Source organism: Dipodomys spectabilis, unplaced genomic scaffold (genome assembly GCF_019054845.1).
Source record: "Dipodomys spectabilis isolate Male_0828 unplaced genomic scaffold, ASM1905484v1 ptg000552l, whole genome shotgun sequence".
Lineage (NCBI taxonomy): Eukaryota > Metazoa > Chordata > Mammalia > Rodentia > Heteromyidae > Dipodomys > Dipodomys spectabilis.
Genome location: NW_024871229.1, coordinates 538,400 through 551,867, shown reverse-complemented (window position 1 = coordinate 551,867; position 13,468 = coordinate 538,400).

The window sequence follows — 13,468 nt, the reverse complement described above, 5'->3', positions numbered from 1 at the left end:
GCTCCCAGCGGTTCCGAGGCCAAGTAACAGGTGCCAAGCTGTTTTCCTTGCCTCATCTTGCTCTTGTTGGACTGACGCTGTTTTCTTGCCCAAGCTTTTATTACTTGTGTGCATGTGCGTGTGCTTGTGTGTGCATATGCGTGCATGTACTGGTACTGAAGCTTGAATGCAGGGCCTGGGTGCTGTCTTTTGGCCTTTTCACTCAAGGCTGGTGCTCAACCATGTGAGCCACAGCTCCAATTCCAGCTTTTTGCTGGATAATTGGAAATAAGAGTATCACAGCTTATCTACCTGGTCTGGCTTTGAACCTTGATCCTCAGAACTCAGCCTCCTGAATAGCCGGGATTACAAGCATGAGCCACCGGCACCCAGTACTGGTCTCTCTTGATGTCTGTCCAGCCCTCAGGAGGCCCAGACGGTGGGCTTCTTCCAGCAGCCTGTCAAGCCCTGCCTCCTGCCTGTGCGCATCTGGCAGCCACTGATGTTGCAAGCGGGTTTAGTTACAGGCTGCAGCCATGTTGCAATACTTGGCAGGTTGTGTCCTATGTGTATGTTGTGGCAAAGGTATGAGAAGCCTCTGAGGTCAGGATCTGCTTCTGGGCCTTGGAGTCCAGTCCCCCCCTTCCTCCTCCACCTCCGATGTCATCCCCAGCCTAGCAGCAACTCTAAGGCATGAGTGCAGTCACAGTCTCACAAACAGAGATGCTGGTAGATAGATTATCCATGGCAACATCAGAGGCTTTGCCTGGCTCAAACATTCAGTGAAGGGGGGTGGGGTGGGCAGCATCCAAGGTCCATGGACAAGACAGCTATTCACTCTGGACAGTTCAAATCAGAAAGAAGGGCAAGGTGGGTTCTGTTGCTTTAGGGAACACTTAGCAGGACTGGCACAGAGTCGGTAGAATTTGAATATTGATGGTCAGATGCCCCATCCTTCTGACTTCGCAGGTAAGTTTTTTTGTTTTGTTTTGTCAGTCTCAGGGCTTGAACTCAGGGCCTGGACACTGTCCCTGAGCTTCTTTTGCTAAGGCTAGCATTCTACCACTTGAGCCACAGCACCACTTCTGGCTTTTTTTCTTTTTTCTTATGTGGTGCTGGGGAATCGAACCCAGGGCCTCTGGCATGCAAGACAAGCGCGCTACCACTGAGCCACCTTCCCAGCCCCACTTCCAGCTTTTTCTATGTATGTGGTACTGAGGAATCAAACGCAGGGCTTCATGCATGCTAGGCAAGCACTCTACCTCTGAGCCACCTTCCCAGCCCCACACAGGTAAGTCTTAAGGAACGAGAGTCAGATATTTTTGCTATGGCTTTGAAAAAACCCAAACACCATTTTCCACATCTTTACTCTGAGATATCAACTCTCTCCCTTCCACCCAGCCCTACTTTTTTTAGTGCTGAGATAGAACCTAGGGCCTTGTGTATGGGGGGCACGTACTCAGTCATCAAGCTACAGCCCTGATAGGCAGGTGCTCTACCACTTGAGCCACTCCTCCATCCCAGCTTTTTGCTGGCCATTCTGGAGTTGGAATCATGGAGATTTTTTGGGGGGGCGTCCAGTCGTGGGGCCTGAACTCTGGGCCTGGGCACTGTCCCTCAGCTCTTCAGCTCAAGGCTAGCACTTTACCACTTGAGCCACAGCGCCACTTCTGTCTTTTTTCTTTTTGCTTATGTGGTGCTGAGGAATTGAACCCAGGGCCTCATGCATGCAAGGCAAGCGCTCTACCACTGAGCCACCTTCCCACCTCATGGAGATTTTTGTTCGTGGGCAGGCTGTGAACTTCTCTGGATTTCAGCCTTCTGAGTAGCTAGGATTACAGGTAGGAACCACTGTGCCTGCTTATTCTTTTTCCTTTAAATGTGATTCTGGGAATGAAACCAGACCATCTTGTATTCTCTCCGTGAGATACACCTCAGCTTAAGGGATTTGTGGTCTGTTCTCGTCTTTTATCCATGTAGTTTCTTTGCAATTCAAAGCACAACAGGTAGAAATTCTGTCTCTGGGAAGGTCAATCTGCGGTGCCACTTGTGCCACAAGGCGGCGCTGTCTCCCCACTCCTGGGCTAAGGACCCAAGGTGGCAGGTCCCACTGTGCCAAGCCTCAGCCCAGCAGTGCGAGGAGAGAGGTCCCTGAGACCAAGAATGGGGGGATCCACAGACACCCTCCCCCAGGCCTCTCCTGCCCCTGAAAGTCTGTCAGCAGAGAGGGCATGCGTCTGGGGTGCAGAGGCCGCGTTGGTCAGGCTGGGATGGAGGTCATGTTTAAATTACAGACTGGGGGCTGGGAAGGTAGCTCAGTTGTAGAGTGCTTGCCTTGCATGCACGAGGCCCTGGGTTTGATTCCTCAGCACCACATAAGCAGAAGAGGAAAAAAAAAGCCAGAAGTGGTGCTGTGGCTCAAGTGGTAGAGTGCCAGCCTTGAGCTGAAGAGCTGAGGGACAGCGCCCAGGCCCAGAGTTCAGGCCCCACGACCGGACCTGGAAAAAAAAAAAATTACAGACCGGGCAGGAGTGCTATGCTGGCAGGTTGGCCTAAGAGCCAGAGGGGCGGGTGGTGTCTGGGGCATGACCTGGGCTGTGGTGATAATTAGGGTGCTGGGTGGGGCCTGGCTGGGAGAGAAAGGGTGTGGACCCCACAACAGAGATACGCTGCTCTGGGCAGACAGGCTGGGCACTGCAGGGCGGTCCGGGTGAAGCCCACACGTCTTCCTCCAGTCCCCTGTGGTCAGGCCTCAGTCTCTCTGGACGACAGGCATTCTCTGAGGACGGGCCTGCCTTCCTCCTGCCTTCCTACCTTCCCTTCTTCCTCCCTTCCCCCTCCCACCCTCCGCTCATCCACGCAGATGGCGCTTGCTTGGGTCCCGCTGTCCAGGCCCCGTGGAGACGGGAGACATGGTCATCTCTCCTGGTCTCTGCAGTCTGCTGCTCTCCATAAGTTGATGTTTTTGCCAGTTTGTTCTGTGCCAGTCCTGGGGCTTGAACTCAGGGCCTGGGTGCTCTCCCTTAGCTTTTTTTTTTTACTTCTCTACCACTTGAGCCACGTCTTCACTCCCAGCTTTTTGGCAGTTATGAGTTTCATGGATTCTCCTGTCCTGGCTGACTTTGAACCTCAACCCTCAGATCGCAGACTCCTGAATCACTAGGATGACAGGCCTGAGCCTCCGGTCCCCACTTGGTCTCCATAGATTTACTCACAGCTCTCCCCTGGGAGTTCTCCTGTCCCTCTCTGCCCAGCCAGATGTGACCATCATCCGTCCTGGGTGACTTCCGCAGGCCCTGCCAGGCCCTGTAGGTCCCTGGGTGTGAACGTCCAAGGTGGGGCTCTCCGTGGCCACTGGCCTGGCAGGTCAGACCAGCACGTGGTGTCTACTCTGTCTTCACAGCCCAGCTGCAAGGACTTTCACTTGGCACAACACCTGGCGTGACTTCTCTCCTACTGTGCGGCGACCATGGCTGGGTTAGGCAAGGACGCGGAGGAATGTATTGCCCCACCATGGGCGGATGGAAGGAGGACCGGACCAGGAGCACAGTATCAGGCCACCGCCTTCGCCTCCTCTCCCGGCCTGGGTGCCGTCCCTGAGCTCTTTTCACTCAAGGCTGGTGCTCTACTACTTGAGCCACAGCTCCACTTCTGGCTTTTGGGCGGCTCATTAGAGATGAGTCCCATGGATTTTCTTGCTGGCTTTGAATCTTGATCCTCAGATCTCAGCCTTCTGAGTAGCTAGGATTACAGGCGTGAGCCACCATGCCGAGTTTATTTCTTCCCTTTTATTGGGCTAGGGCGCGTGTCCAGCATGTCTTTGAAGACATTGTGTACTTCGTAAATACCGGCAAATGATAGGCCCAGGAACTTTGGTTTGGTTTATTTGGCTGAAATCTCCGGTACATCTTTCCTGGCCAACACACCACCACTGCTGCCCCTCTGGTGGCCGTGGTGTTAGCTCCTGTGTCTCCTTAGGGCAGAGCTAGAGAGACCCCCCACCCAGCCAGGGGAGACCCCCACCCAGCCAGGGGCCCACGGAGCTGTCACTCCTAGTTTCCTCCTAAGAAAATTGAACCCAGCAGTGTGAGCAATGCTGGTCTTTCCTCCTTTCCTTTCCCTTCCCTTTCCTTTCTTTCCCCTCCAATGGGAAGTCACCAGGACTGGCTTTTCTGTTTGGATCCCTTTGTTCTTCTTGGTCAAAAGCAGTCTTGTAAAATGACGCCCTCTTAGCTGGTCTCTGGGCGTGAACGGCAGAGGCACCGGCGTGGCATCAGGCTCACCCGGCCCCTGCGGGAAACATTCGGGCTGTTTGCTGAGGAAACTAAGGCTCTGTGTTGGTGATGTGTTCCGGTCCCAGTGCTGTGGGAGGAGGGGAGGCGCCTCAAGTCATTCCGTACGTTTGATTTGGGTGATTTTATACAGAAACCTGGGACTCTTCCAACCATTCCGGAGTCTGAGATCTCAGGATCATGGTTCAAAGCCAGCCCAGGCAGTGAGCTCTGAAGCTGGAAAGGAGCCGGGCGCCAGTGGCTCATGCCTGCAATCCTAACTACTCAAGGGTCAAGGCTCACATTTCACCTGCTCAGGAAAGTCTGTGAGACTCTTACCTCCGATAAGCTACCAAAAAGCTGGAAGTGTTGCCGTGGCTCAGGTGGTAGAGCACTAGCCTTGAGCACAAAGAGTCTCAGACAGAGTCCAGGCCCTGAGCTCAAGCCCCAGCACCTACACAAGAAAAGAAAAGGCGGGGGGGGGGGGGGGGGGGGCTGGGAAGGTGGGCCCTGGGTTTGATTGCTCAGCACCACATAAACAGAAAAAGCCGGAAGTGGCTCAACTGGTAGAGCGCTCTCCTTGAGCTGAAGAGCTGAGGGACAGCGCCCAGGCCCAGAGTTCAGGCCCCACGACCGACAAAAATAAACAGCTGTCTGAGCTAACCCCCAGCCGAGCTCAGAGGTCAGAGCCAGATGAAATTCCAGCGCACAACTCCCGGAGGCTGGCAGCTGGGGCTTCAGGACTTGTGTTGTCACGCCCCTTCACCACGTGACCCTGGAGCGGTCACCTGGTCTCCTCCTGCCTCGCTTTCCCGATCTGAAGGAGGAGGCAATCACAAGGGTTAAGTGCAGTGACCCAGCTGGCTGTAGTAAGAGATGCTGGCTGTTGTGGTTGTAATTAAATCAGGAACCCCGGGTCACATGGCCTCCCCCGGTCACCGGAGACCCAGGTCCCGTGGGAGCAGCGGCTCCCGGGCCCCGTGCAGGTGTCTGAGAAAGTTGGTAACTGGATTAAAGAGAGCAGAGGCCCCAGGTGCTTGCTTGCTTGGTGCTTTGGTTGGCGGGGGGCCAGTTTCCTGCTCGGGCAGGGCAGGCTGCTCTGGCAAGGCCGGCTCCTCTTCCCTGTCCCTGCCGCCAGCTGGAGGCTGGGCCTGGTGAGGTCGGTCGCAACCCAGCCTGGGCCATGCACTTCCTCTCTGGAAGTCTGCTAGGGTCAGTGGAGTCAAAGCAGGAAGCCCTGGGGCACTCGGGTGGCATTCTAGGCTCTTCTCCTGGCTCTGACGCCTGGAACTTTCCTTCCAACCTCACCCAAGGGTACCAGCCTTGGTGGGGAGACACTGAGGCTGGAGTCTCAGGTCTAGGCTTGAGTGCCAGCTGGGAATGGAGCAGGAGGTGTCCTGGGGAAAGCCAGCTCTCTCCATGCCTGCCTGCCTATCGGCCTCCCCTCTCCCTCTCCCCCCCCCTCCCTCTCCCTCTTCCTCTCCCTCTCTCTCTTCTCCCCCCTCCCTCTCTCTCTCTCTCTTCTCCCCCCCTCCCCTACTGCCTGTTGAAAATGGCACTTGAGTCCCATAATCCCATCAGAGATGAGCTGTGTCTGTCCGTCTGTCCTCCTTCAAATCTGCCACCAGCCCACAGCTCCTGCCTGCTGTCCAGGCCCCCAGCACAGCTGTTCCCGTCCACTCACAGTGTCCGCCAGCCTCAGGCCCTTTGCTCTTCCTGTCCCTTTGTCCCAGAATATTTGCCTGTGCCCTTGGCTGCCCTGTCACTTGGGGCCTGCCCTCGGGGCTCACTCCCTGGGAACACTTTCCCGAGTGACCAGCCCTGGCCTGAACCCCTCTCCCAACATCACCCTTGCACTGTTGGGAATCGAGAGCACACCTGGTCGCAGCTCTCACAGCTGGTGCACACCTTGCACACCTGGCACACAGCTGGTGCACACCTTGCACAGCTGGCACACAGCTGGCGCATACCTTGCACACCTTGCACAGCTGGCACACAGCTGGCCCGTACCTTGCACACCTGGCACACAGCTGGTGCACACCTTGCACACCTGGCACACCGCTGGTGCACACCTTGCACACCGCTGGCACACACCTTGCACACCTGGCACACAGCTGGTGCACACCTTGCACACCTGGCACACAGCTGGTGCACACCTGGCACACAGCTGGCACATGCCTTGCATAGCTGGCACACAGCTGGCACATGCCTTGCACAGCTGGCACACAGCTGGCCCGTACCTTCCACACCTGGCACACAGCTGGTGCACACCTTGCACACCTGGCACACCGCTGGTGCACACCTGGCACATGCCTTGCACAGCTGGCACACAGCTGGCACATACCTTGCACACCTGGCACACAGCTGGCACATGCCTTGCACAGCTGGCACACAGCTGGCACATACCTTGCACACCTGGCACAGAGCTGGTGCGCACCTGGCACACAGCTGGCACACAGCTGGCCCATATCTTGCTCTCACTTCTCTGGGGTTCTGCTTTCATTTGTCACCCAGGTGGTTTGGGAGCTACATTTCCAGACCCCTTCATCTCCCTCCTGAATCTTCTATCACAGGTGCCCCAGCAGTGCTCTCTGGACCCCAGGATTCCCCACGGGCCCCCACCTCAGCCCACGCCCCCCTCGGCCCCCTGGTCCATGGCTTTCACAGTGTGCAGACAGACCATGCTCACCACGCCGCCTGCCTGTTGTCTAATAGCCCTGCAGGGCAGGTGGACCGGGACCATAAATGTTTTATTGGGGGGAAAACCCAGGCCCCCAGAGGCTTATAGAATTTGCCTGGTGCTGGGGGCCTCCTTAACTGCAGGGCCAGGACTAGAACTTGGACCTTAGGAAGAGATTTCCAGAAGCCACAGTTCCACTTCCAGCTTTTTGCGGGTTAATTGAAGATAAGAGTCTCAAGGCCTTTCCTCCCAGGCTGGGTTTGAACTGCGACCTTCAGATCTCAGCCCCCTGAGTAGCTAGGATGACAGGCGTGAGCCACTGGCTCCCGGCTGCTCTACATGTATTGAGGTCTGCAGGTCTCAGGCATTCTCAGTGCCCTGGTAGGTTGGTTCCACACCTCTGTTGTCCCGTAGACAACACCGCATTCATTCGCATCTAAGCTATGAAGATCTTTGTGCACTTTCAGTCCTCCTCTGGTGGCTTGTAATATCTGACACAATGTAAATGCTGCAGTCAGGAGTGAATCAACGATGAGGCGATGAGGCAACCCTCCCCCTAACCCTCCCCAAGCAGAGGCAGGAGGGTCCCAAGTTCAAAGCCAGTCTAGGCTACATAGTAAAATCCCGTCTCAACAAGCAAAACAGAAAAACCTCCATTGGGGTGTGGTGTCCCAAGCCTGTAATCCTAGCTACTTGGAGGTGGAAATCAGAGTATCACGCTGTTGAAGCCAGCCATGGCAAAAAGTTTGGGAAGGTTACAAAGGGGTGACACCGATCAAGGTGTATCGCATTTCTGAACTGCTTTGTTAATTGGTGGCTCCTTTGTATGACTACCTAGAGATTCAAAAACAAAAACAAAAGAACAACTTTGCAGGACTCTCTCTCTGTGTGGCCAGGTGCAGTGGTGTGTTCCTGACCCCCAGAGAGGGAAACAAACGGGATGGCAGGCCAGCCCCACCCAGCCCCTGCGTTAAAGCAGGACCCTATCTCAAAAGTAACCAGGAACAGCCAGGCGCCGGTGGCTCATTCCTGTCAACCTAGCTCTTCGGGAGGCTGAGATCTGAGAATTCAAGTTTGGAGCTAGCCCGGGCAGACCCTTGAGACACTTATCTCCACTTAACCACATAAAGTGGGAACCGGAGTTGTGGCTCAAGTGGTAGAGCGCCAGCTGGGAGGGGGAAAAGCTGAGTGCAAGCGTGAGGCTGAGTTCAAGCCCCAGTACCACCCACAAGCAGAAAGGAAACAGGAGATGCTACGCAAATGGCGGTTGCTTCTTGCTGTTCGGGGAGTGACAGGGTGGGGGGCGCGGTTCAGACGAGTCTGTCTCTGGCCCACGGCTTTGCTGTGTGTTGGGGTGGATCTGCGGAGAGGGAAGCTGCACAGGTCACACATGCATGTCACCCAGGCGAGCGCCAGAATTCCTGCCCGCTTCCTAGACTGCAAAAATCCCAGAAACCACAGCACATGTCTTCGTGCACCGGCTGCATTGCACTTAGTCCACAGTACTAGTGTTGGTACCTCCACGGAGTACCCAGTCCTTCACATGTTCAATGACAGATGAGGTTCCCAGAAGGGACTTGCCCACATGGAAGAACAGGAAGGGCGGGGCTGGAACCCAACCTGACCGGAAGTGGGGCTTGCTTACCTGCGTGGGAATTCGCCCAGCTGCAGGCCAGATGACGTTCTTTGCAGCTACTTGTTAAAACCCGAATGCCGTCTTTAGATGCCGTCACTGGGCTCATGACAGGGTCCCAGCCTTTCGCTGGGCTTTGCAGTGGGGAGGAAGAGACAAGGAGTTCCCAGTACCCTGTTGTGACGGTCGGACACAGGCTAGCTCCTCAGAACACAGAAGCTACATAGGCAGTAACATGGGACCTTTGAGGGGAGGCTTTTCAACCATCTCAGGGTTTTTGTTGTTGCTGGAAGTGGGGCTTGAACTCTGGGCCTGGGCGCTGTCCCTCAGCTCTTTAGCTCAAGGCAAGCATTCTACCACTTGAGCCACAGCACCACTTCTGGTTTTCTGGTGGTTTATTGGAGATCAGTCTCTTGGACTTTGCTGCCCAAGCTGGCTTTGAACCGCGATCTTCAGATCTCAGCCTCCTGAATAGTTAGGGTAACAGGTGTGAGCTACTGCCACCTGACTTCAGTTGATTTTTAAGCTAGGGTGTCAGGCTGGCCTTGAATTCTCCATCCTCCTCCCTCAAACTCCCCTCGGTGCCTGGATTAGAGGCCTGTGCCGTCGTGCCTGACACTCTCTTCTTTGTGCCTTCGTGTTCTATTTCACTTAGCGACTTGCTTTGTGCCCCCCACGTCAGGGCTTGGACTCAGCGCGTCGAGCACCACGCACACTCTCCCGCCGCCCATCACCCCGGCCACACCTGAGTGAAGAAAGCTTTTCCTTGATAATCAGAAAACACGAACAAAGTTGTTTTGTTTTAGAAGACTCCTTGGGGGTGCTGAATGAAGGAAAGAGACCCTTCTGCGTGAGTGACAAGAGTCATTCAAGGCCCTGTGGAGTGTCTGTGGCTGGACTCTGCCAGCCACTCGTGGACCCTCGAGTTGGGTCACCGTTGTGAGGTGCTGGGGGCGAAGTTGTTGGTTTCTGAGGAGAGAGGCAGGGATCCGTGTGGTGCCACGGGACAGCTGCCTTCCTCAGGGTCAGCGGGTGAGCGTCAGGGCCAGTGGGTGACGGAGCTGAACGGTGGGGAGCAAAGTGACCGGGCTCTGGGTAGTGGCCGTGAGTCACGGCCCGCAGAGTGTGGAGTTTCCAGGCCGTTAACTTACCTGCCCGCGCCCCAGTGAGTCAGGCGGGCCAGCCGGCCCAGTGCACCCACTCATCCACTTCCCCGCCCCGCCCTGCCACGCACGCAGCGCCTCAGCCCTGCGTCACGGGAAGGCGTGGTCCCTGTGCCACCGGAGACGTGTGCAGCCCTCCCAGGGTGAGGGCAGGCCGGGAACTGTCCAGAGGACCCGGAACAGGGTAAACAAATGTCACCGAGTCCTTTCCCGTCAAGGTCACCCTGGGCTGTCGCTCCCGGCAGACGTTGCCTGAAGAGCTGGAAGCAGCCAAGTCATCCCTCCACGGTGGTCCATTAGAAGACACTATGGCACTTGCAGAGATGGGGAATGTTACACGGCTGTTAAAAAGGATGAAGGAAGCTGAGCACCCGTGGCTCACGCCTGTAGAAATACAGAGCAGAAGCAAGTGCTGAGCAGTGGCGATCAGAGGCAGGAGTTGGAGGGGGAGAAGACCATAGAATCCTGAGAGGCTGCCACTGCCCTGCCCAAGGCTTGTGGCAAGGCAGCCGCACCGCCCACTAGGAAAGACGCAGATAACAGATAACACATTCATAACAGATAACACAGTCATAACAGATAACAAGCAGCCCGGACACTCAGGAGAGATAAGCAGCAGTGCCCGGAGCAGGGACCGGGCCTCAGGACTGTGGGGGGGAGGGGCTCCGTGACTCAGGAGTTGAGAGAAATTTATCTGAAGAAAATGATAATGAGTAAATGAATTCTGTGGATGCAAATCATGACTATGTGCGTGCCCAGGCACATGCACAGGTTTTGGGGTTTGAATTCAGGATCTCAGGTTCCACCGGACTTTTTCCACTTAAGGCTGGCGCTCTACCACTTGAGCCACAGCGCCACTTCCAGCTTTTTGGTGGTGGTGAATCAGAGATAAGAGTCTCACGGACTTTTCTGCCCGGGCTGGCTTTGAACCAAGATCCTCAGATCTCAGCCTCCTGAGTAGCTAGGGTGACAGGCATGAGCCTCCGGCACTGGGTATCATCACAGGAGAGTGTGAGCCCACCTTGGGTTCCATCCCCGGACCACACACAAAAAGCGGAACCCAGGAGGGCATGGAAGAACACACCGTGCACACCAGCACTCAGGAGGCTGACACAGGAGGATCAGAAAAAAGTTCAAGGCCAGCCGTGCTGCACAGCCATCTCCCAGTGCTCGGGCCGGGCTGGAGAGTATGGAGAGGGGGGATGTTGGTGTGGGCAGACGCCGAGGCCCGTGCCGCGTGGAGTGGAGCCTGGCATTCCTGCCCTCAGTTCCCACACTGCACTGAGCCGCTCTGGCAAAGCCTCAGCTCTGAGCTGACAGCCCTCCCTCCCGTGCTGCGTGGGGTCCCGAGCGCGCCCAGGTCGCCAGTGGGGCAGCCATTCCCAGCCAAGGCCCAGTGTCTTTGGCATCCGGCCCTGCCCCGGCCAAACCCAGAGAGCCTGGCAGGAAGTGACATCTTGACACAGGCAAGTGGGCTGTTGAGGGTCTGGAAACTTCTGACCTTTTATAGGGCATTTCTAGAGCCTCCAGGCTGGGGGAGGGGCTGCTCACCCTGCTATGGGAGAGGAGAGGTCACTGGCTCAGATTCCTGGTTTATGGGCTGGGGAGGGGCGGGTGGCAGGGGACAGAAGAGCCCTTGAGCTGCGTGTCTTCTGTGTGTGGGCAGGAGCCAGGCATGGGCGTGAGGGTTCTGTCTGGGATGGGGAGGTGGGGGGCTGGGTGGGGAGCAGGTGGGGGCAGCTGTACCTAAGCTCAGGACCGCTCCCCCGCCTCCCCCCCACAACCACGGAGGGCCTGCAGACATCCTCAGCCAGGCTACGCGCATCTGGGGCTCGACTTGAGATGGAGTCTTGTTGGGCTGCCCAGGTGGGTCTTAAAATTCTCCTCAGAGCTCCCTGAGAGTACCCAGGGCAGCCTGGCTACCACTTGAGTCACAGCGCCACTTCTGGCTTTTTCTGTGTATGTGGTACTGAGGAATGGAACCTAGGGCTTCATGCATGCTAGACAAGCACTCTGCCACTGACCCACATCCCCAGCCATGGGCTGGTTTGAACCTCGATCTTCTAGCCGCCTGAGCAGCTAAGATTGCAGGCGTGATCCACCAGTGCCTGGCAGGAGTATATTTCTTTTTGAACAATGTCACCTCTTCCTTTGCTTTCCCCTTGTTCCTTTTGTTGTTTGGAGACAGGATCTTGCTACCTGTCAAGTTCAGGCTGGCCTGGAACTTGAGATCCTCTCGCCTCTGTTTGCTGAATTACAGATGTGTGCCACCACCCTGGCCCTTTATTTAAAAAGGATGGTCAGGTGGCAGTTAAGTGTGCAATCTCTCTATATACTTACTTTTGTAAAAAGAAAAGAAAATTCAGTGTTAACGAGCTGACTGCCAACCTGAAGTGTAGTGTGACAATGTTAGGAAAACCAAGCAAACTCTTGCCATCCACGCCAGGGCGGGTAAGCCAGAACGAGATGGCCATCCACACACAGCCATTTGTGGCTGCTTGCTTTGTAATCGCCCCAAACCAGAAACAGTCCACGGAAACTGCAGCTCAGTGGTGACGAGTTCAAGTCTGGCACATTCCCACTGCACACTACTCAGTAACAGAAAGGAAGTGTCGGCGTATTGGCACACAGCTGTAATGCCAGCACTTGGAAAGCTGAGGCAGCAGGAGGAGCCTCAGGTCAAGACCACTCTGGGCTCTTTGTAAATTTTGGCCAGCCTGGGCTACCTAGTCACACCTTGTTTCAAAAACTAAAACAGGGCTGGGAAGGTGGCTCAGTGGCACAGTGCTTGCCTCCCATCCATGAGTCCCTGGGTTCGATTCCTCAGCACCACATAAGCAGAAAAGAAGCCAGAAGTGGTGCTGTGGCTCAAGTGGTAGAGTGCTAGCCTTGAGCTGAAGAGCTGAGGGACAGCGCCCAGGCCCAGAGTTCAGGGCTCACAACTGACAACAACAACAATAAAGAGCCAGCAGCCGGTGGCTCACGCCTGTCATCCTAGCTACTCAGGAGGCTGAGATCTGAGGATCACAGTTCAAAGCCAGCCTGGGCAGGAAAGTCCATGAGACCCTTATCTCCAATTAACCACCAGAAAACTGGAAGTGGTACTGTGGCTCAAGTGGTAGAGTGTTCACCTTGAGCTGAAGAGCTGAGTTGTAGCACCCAGGCCCAGAGTTCAAGACCCACGACCGACAAACAAAACAAAAACAAGACAAAAAATGAAAACAGAATAACAACAGCAAAAAAAGAAAGAAAGAAAGAAAGAATAAAGGAAAGATAGAGGGCTGGGAATGTAGCTCAGTACGTGTGAAGTCTTGAGTTCATGTCCCCAACACCACATGAACAAATTTGCACACACACACACACACACACATTTTTCTTTTTCTTCTCATTTTGGGACTTGAACTCGCAGCCTCATGCGCAAGCCCAGCCCTTGACTCTCACAGCTGGTGCTCTACCACTTGAATCATGCCTTCAGGTCTTGGCTTCCTGCTGGCTAATGAGGTATAAAGATTTGTGCGTCTGGGCTGGCTTTGAACCCCGATCCTCAGCTCTCAGCCTCAGGCCCCGCTCAGTGGTGTTATTTTTCACAGTGATTTCTGGAAGCACATGGGTGCTGCTGTGTGACGGAGGCAGCCTGGGCACTGCGGCCTGCAGGGGTGACCGGGGACGGAGGGCTGGGCGGGCGCATGGAGCCTGGACGGGGGGCGTAGGGGCTGGAAGGGGCGCGGGGCTGGACAGGGCG